Below are 6,000 nucleotides of genomic sequence, written 5' to 3'. Positions count from 1 at the left end.
AATAAGGAAGTACTTAAGGACCTACTGAAGCTGGTATTGTGGCACATCAGGTTAAATTTGTGACATGAACATTCCACATCAGAACCCTGGTTCAGCACTGATTCCAGTCCCAGCTGTTCTGCTTCCCATCCAGCTCCCTGCTAATGCCCTAAGAAAGCAGCAGATAATGTCTCAAGTGCTTGGATCCTGGCCATCCACATAGAAGACCAGGATGCAGTTTCAGGCTCTGGACTTTGCCCTGGCTCACCCATGACCATTGCAGCCATTTGCAGAGTGAATCAGTGAATAGAAGATCTCTCTCTCTCTCTCTCTCTCTCTCTATCTCTCTCCCCCCCTCCTTTCTTTCTTTGACTTTTCAATAAATAAAGAAATCTTTAAAAAGGAAACCTACAATGATGGGGACATGTGAAAAGGGCCCAGGAGCCAATGGAAAGATCTCCCAAGGGTCAAAGCTTAGATAATCTGAACAACAAAATAAAGTACTATAGGAATGTCCCTAAAGTATAAAATAAAAATCCATGAGTCCATACTTATATAAATAAACTATTAAATAAACAAATACATGGGAGAGAAGAGGTGAATCCTTTATGCAGAATTTCAAATAAATTATTAGATAGTCCATGCTCAGAGAGGTGGGGGCCTAACTCCCCACTCCTTGAGTATGGGCTGTGGATACTGACTTTCTTCCAAAGAGTACAACATGAAAATTTGGTTAAAAAACAAAAAGCAACTTTGTAGTAGAGAAACCTGACAAGCACTACCCCAGCCAGGCCATCAAGAACCATACTAACAATGACAAGCCATGTTGATAGCCTGTGCTTTTGATTAATATAGTAAAAAATGGCACTCTATGGCTGTGGTCATCCTCCCAAAACACACAACCTCGACCCAATCATGAGAAAAATACCATACAAGTCCCAACTGAAGGACAGTCTGCTAAATGCCTGCCCAGTACTCCTCAAAACTGCCAACGTCATCAAAAACCAGGAAAGTCTGGAAACTGTCACAGCTAACAGAAACTTAGAGAGACTTGACAATGACATGTAATTTGGTGTCCTGGGTAGGATCCAAGAACAGAAAAATGATATTAATAAATCTAGAAATTTTGAATAATGAAGGATTTTAGTTGATAACAATGTATTGAAACTTATTTACTAATTGTAACAAAGGGACTGCACTAATGTTAAGATTCTAATAGGAAACTGGGTGAGAGATACATGAAAACTCTGTATAACCTTGGGATTTTTTTCTGTAAATTTAAAATTTCTCTAAAATTGAAATCTATTTTTAACAAATTAAGTTCCTTACACATAGGTCTCTCTAACATCTACTAGTTGGCATCATTTATCTATAATGCTTATTGATCTATATGCTTGTGGTCCTTTGCTTTTTTATTTGCGTTTAGTTGAGAGGCAGAGAAATAGAGAGAAAGACAAACACACAGAGACAGATAGAGCTCCCCATCTTCTGGTTCACATCCTCCATGTCCAGGAATGGGCCAGGCTGAAGCCAGAAGCCCAGAACCTAATTCAGGTCTCTCACATGGGTGGCAGGGACCCGAACACTTGAGCCATCATCTGCCACATCCCAGAGTTTGCATTAGCAGGAAGCTGGAAGCCAAGAGTGGAGCTGGGACTTGAACCCAGGCATTCCCATGTGGGATGTGGGCATTCTAACTAGTGGGGCAAAGGCCTGTCCTATGTCCTTTACTTTTCAGTGACCTTCAAACAGGATTGGATGCTTCTCTTTCTTGGGTATTTGTTTACAAAGCTACAGAGAGACTCACACATTTGATAGTCCAGTGGTGAAGATACATAAAACACACAACCACAGAAACCAGAGAAGCAGGGATTCCTGAGGCAGCTGTGGCCATGAGGAAGCAGAAGCCATGAGGTAGGGAGGCGAGAGGAAGGTTTCAGTTCATAGGGGAGGATAAAGGAGAAGCAGGGATGGTGAGAGGAGTCACACATACAGCAAACAAGGAGACCTTCTGCTGTGACCTTCCGCACCTGCTGTCATTGCCTAAGTGTCATGCCAGCTCACCTGGGGCTTGCCTGTGAACTGCAGACTCTTTCTCTTTCCTGTTTCTTCTTTCGTTTTTTTCTCTTTTTGTATTTTTTAAACTTTTATTTAGTAAATATAAATTTCCAAAGTACAGTTTATGGATTACAATGGCTTCCCCCCCCCCCGCCCATAACTTCCCTCCCACCCGCACTCCTCCCGTCTCCCGCTCCCTCTCCCCTTCCATTCACATCAAGATTCATTTTCAATTATCCTTATATACAGAAGATCAATTTAGTATATATTAAGTAAAGATTTCATCAGTTTGCACCCACACAGAAACACAGAGTGTAAAATACTATTTCACTGCTAGCTATAGCATTACTTCACATTGGACAAAACATTAAAAACAGATCCCACATGAGGAGTAAGTACACAGTGACTCCTGTTGTTGCCTTAACAATTTGACACTCTTGTTTATGGCGTCAGTAATCACCCAAGGCTCTTGTCATGAGTTGCCAAGGCTATGGAAGCCTTTTGAGTTCGCCGACTTCGATCTTATTCTGACAGGGTCTTAGTCAAAGTGGAAGTTCCCACCTCCCTTCAGAGAAAGATGCCTCCTTCTTTGATGGCCCCATTCTTTCCACTGGGATCTCACTCAGAGATCTTTCATTTAGGTCTTCTTTTTTTTTTTTTCCCAGAGTGTCTTGGCTTTCCATGCCTAAAATACTCTCATGGGCTCTTCAGCCAGATCCGAATGCCTGGCTGATTCTGAGGCCAGAGTGTTGTTTAGGACATCTGCCATTCTATGAGTCTGCTGTGTATCCTGCATCCCATGTTGGATCCTTCTCTCCCTTTTTGATTCTATCAGTTAGTATTAGCAGACACTAGTCTTGTTTGTGTGATCCCTTTGATTCTTAGACCTCTCAGTGTCATCAATTGTGAACTGAAATTGATCACTTGGACTAGTGAGATGACATTGGTACATGCAACCTTGATGGGATTGTATTGGAATCCCCTGGCACATTTCTAACTCCACCATTTGGGGCAAGTCCGATTGAGCATGTCCCAAATTATACATCTCCTCCCTCTCTTATTCCCACTCTTATATTTAACTTTTCAGTTAAATTTAAACACCTAAGAATAATTGTGTGTTAATTACAGAGTTCACCAGTAGTACTAGAACAAAAAAAGTACTAAAAGGGATAAAATATTACATTGTACATCAACAGTCAGGAAAAGGGCTAATCAAGTCACTGTTTCTCATAGTGTCCATTTCACTTCAACAGGTTTCCCCTTTGGTGCTCAATTAGTTGTCACCGATCAGGGAGAACATATGATATTTGTCCCTTTGGGACTGGGCTTAATTCACTCAGCATAATGTTTTCCAGATTCCTCCATTTGGTGCCAATGACCGGATTTCATCGTTTTTGACTGCTATATAGTATTCTATAGAGTACATGTCCCATAATTTCTTTATCCAGTCTACTGTTGATGGGCATTTAGGTTGATTCCAGGTCTTAGCTATTGTGAATTGAGCTGCAATAAACATTAAGGTGCAGACGGCTTTTTTGTTTGCCAATTTAATTTCCTTTGGGTAAATTCCAAGGAGTGGTATGGCTGAGTTGTACAGTAGGGTTATATTCAGATTTCTGAGGAATCTCCAGACTGACTTCCATAGTGGCTTAACCAGTTTACATTCCCACCAACCGTGGGTTAGTGTCCCTTTTTCCCCACATCCTCTCCAGCATCTGTTGTTAGTTGATTTCTGCATGTAAGCCATTCTCAGCGGGGTGAGGTGAAACCTCATTGTGGTTTTGATTTGCATTTCCCTGATTGCTAGTGATCTTGAACATTTTTTCATGTGTCTGTTGGCCATTTGGATTTCCTCTTTGGAAAAATGTCTATTGAGGTCCTTGGCCCCTCTCTTAAGTGGGTTGTTTGTTTTGATGTTGTTGAGTTTCTTGATTTCTTCGTAGATTCTGGTATCAGCCCTTTATCTGTTGCATAGTTTGCAAATATTTTTCCCATTCTGTTGGTTGCCTCTTCACTTTTCTGACTGTTTCTTTTGCAGTACAGAAACTTCTCAATCTGATGCAATCCCAATTGTTAATTTTGGCTTTGACTGCCTGTGCTTCCAGGGTCTTTTCCAAGAAGTCTTTGCCAGTACCTGTATCTTGCAGGGTTTCTCCAATGCTCTCTAATAATTTGATGGTGTTGAGTTTTAGATTTAAGTCTTTGACCCATGTTGAGTGGATTTTTGTGTAAGGTGAAAGGTAGGGGTCTTGCTTCATGATTCTGCATGTGGAAATCCAATTTTCCCAGCACCATTTATTGAATCCTTACTCCAGGGATTGGTTTTGGATCTTTGATCAAATATAAATTGGCTGTAGATGTTTGGATTGATTTCTGGTGTTTCTATTCTGTTCCATTGGTCTATCCATCTGTTTCTGTACCAGTACCACGCTGTTTTGATAACAACTGCCATGTAGTATGTCCTGAAATCTGGTATTGTGATGCCTCCGGCTTTGTTTTTGTTGTACAAGATTGCTTTAGCTATTCGAGGTCTCCTGTGTCTCCATATGAATTTCAGCACCATTTTTTATAGATCTGAGAAGAATGTCTTTGGTATTTTGATTGGTATTGCATTGAATCTATAAATTGCTTTTAGGAGAATGGACATTTTGATGATATTGATTCTTCCAATCCATGAGCATGGAAGATTTTCCATTTTTTGGTATCCTCTTCTATTTCTTTCTTTAAGGTTTTGTAGTTTTCATCGTAGAGATTTTTACATCCTTGGTTAAGTTTATTCCAAGGTATTTGATTGTTTTTGTAGCTATTGTGAATAGGATTGATTTTAGCAGTTCTTTCTCAGCCATGGCATTGCCTGTGTATACAAAGGTTGTTGATTTTTGTGCATTGATTTTATATCCTGCTACTTTGCCAAACTCTTCTATGAGTTCCAATAGTCTCTTAGTAGAGTTCTTTGGATCCCCTAAATAAAGAATCATATCATCTGCAAGGAGGGATAGTTTGAGTTCTTCCTTCCCGATTTGTATCCCTTTAATTTCTTTTTCTTGACTAATAGCTCTGGCTAAAACTTCCAGAACTATATTGAATAGCAGTGGTGAGAGTGGGCATCCATGTCCGGTACCAGATCTCAGTGGAAATGCTTCCAACTTTTCCCCATTCAATAGGATGTTGGCCGTGGGTTTTTCATATATTGCTTTGATTGTATTGAGGAATGTTCCTTCCATACTCAGTTTGCTTAGAGTTTTCATCATGAAAGGGTGTTGTATTTTATCAAATGCTTTCTCTGCATCCATTGAGTTAATCATATGGTTTTTCTTCTGCAGTCTGTTAATGTGGTGTATCACATTGATTGCTTTGCGAACATTGAACCATCCCTGCATACCAGGGATAAATCCCACTTGGTCTGGGTGGATGATCTTTCTGATGTGTTGTTGCATTCTATTGGCCAGAATTTTATTGAGTATTTTTGCATCGATGTTCATCAGGGATATTGGTCTGTAATTCTCTTTCAATGCTGCATCTTTTTCCGGCTTAGGAATTAAGGTGATGGTGGCTTCATAGAAAGAATTTGGGAGTATTCCCTCTTTTCTAATTGTTTTGAATAGTTTAAGAAGAATTGGAGTTAGTTCTTCTTTAAATGTCTGGTAGAATTCAGCAATGAATCCATCTGGTCCTGGGCTTTTCTTTGTTGGGAGGGCCTTTATTATGGTTTCAATTTCTTTCTCAATTATGGGTCTGTTTAGGTTTTCTATGTCTTCCTGGTTCAATTTGGGTAGGTTGCATGTGTCCATGAATCTACCCATTTCTGATAGATTTCCCTGTTTGCTGGCATACAAGTCCTTGTAGTAATTTCTGATGATTCTTTTTATTTCTGTGGTGTCTGTTGTTACGTTTCTTTTTTCATCTCTGATTTTATTGATTTGGGTCTTTTCTTTTTTTAGTTAGTTGGGCCAATGGGGTGTC

General features: G+C 39.9%; 1 pseudogene; it reads left to right on the top strand.

The window, feature by feature from the left end:
- Nucleotides 1-840: 840 nt before the first annotated feature.
- The window catches only part of LOC133766348 (ferritin light chain-like), a 34,803-nt pseudogene continuing 29,643 nt past the window's right edge, over nt 841-6,000 (top strand).

Source organism: Lepus europaeus, chromosome 9, assembly GCF_033115175.1.
Source record: "Lepus europaeus isolate LE1 chromosome 9, mLepTim1.pri, whole genome shotgun sequence".
Lineage (NCBI taxonomy): Eukaryota > Metazoa > Chordata > Mammalia > Lagomorpha > Leporidae > Lepus > Lepus europaeus.
The sequence above is the reverse complement of the archived record's forward strand: the minus strand, read 5'-3'. Positions and strand labels throughout refer to the sequence as shown.